Raw genomic sequence first — 847 nt, forward strand, 5'->3', positions numbered from 1 at the left:
CTGAATAGGCTTCCTCGCGAGAAAAGGGAAAACTTGGCAGCTATGAATGCATAACAACCCATAGGTGGCTTTTTTTAATAAAAAGAAAATACCACCACCTCAAAGTGAATTCAGGCTGTAAATGGCAATTCCTTTAATTGTTTGGGAACAAGCTGAAAGATCAGAAGCCAGGAAGACATGAATGGCCAGCTCTTACAGTATGGAAAGATAAACAAGGAACCACTCTTTAGGATCATGCTTTCTCCTGGTGGGTCTTGTACTATTATGCGCTCGTGTGATACCAAAATAGAATTGGCACAGTAGCTTTCAAACATTAACAATGACTCATGACAGATTTATGCAGGTTGTTCAACAGCATAACGTATGCACAAGATAAAATACGAAACATGTTTCATTGTGGCCATTACTGTTGTGGTGGGGGATGGGGAAAATTTGAGAGAAGGAAGCAAAGAAAAGGACTGTTACCACATTGTTGGAGCAACATGCATAGATTTGCTGAGCTGGAAATAAGGATGCACAGTCTATTCTCTCTTTATTCTTGAATACTCCTTAATACAATACTGATTATGACCACGCTCCTCTCACCTGTGGCATCTTAATGGCATGCAGCAGGAAAAGAATGGTGAATATACATTACATAGACATTTTTGTGTAGTAAGCTGCCATGCAGGTAAGGCCTCAGGAGGGCAGTTAAATGAATAAGCGGTATAACTGCTGATGAAATTTAATGGTAACACACATAACTTTGCCCTATTGGGTTATGAATTATATTTTGCCATTCAAAGCATCATTGTAATTTTTTTAAAAAATGGAACTATACCACATTTCCTGTTTTATTGCCCATTCA

This window comes from Zootoca vivipara, chromosome 8, assembly GCF_963506605.1.
Source record: "Zootoca vivipara chromosome 8, rZooViv1.1, whole genome shotgun sequence".
NCBI classification, from domain to species: domain Eukaryota; kingdom Metazoa; phylum Chordata; class Lepidosauria; order Squamata; family Lacertidae; genus Zootoca; species Zootoca vivipara.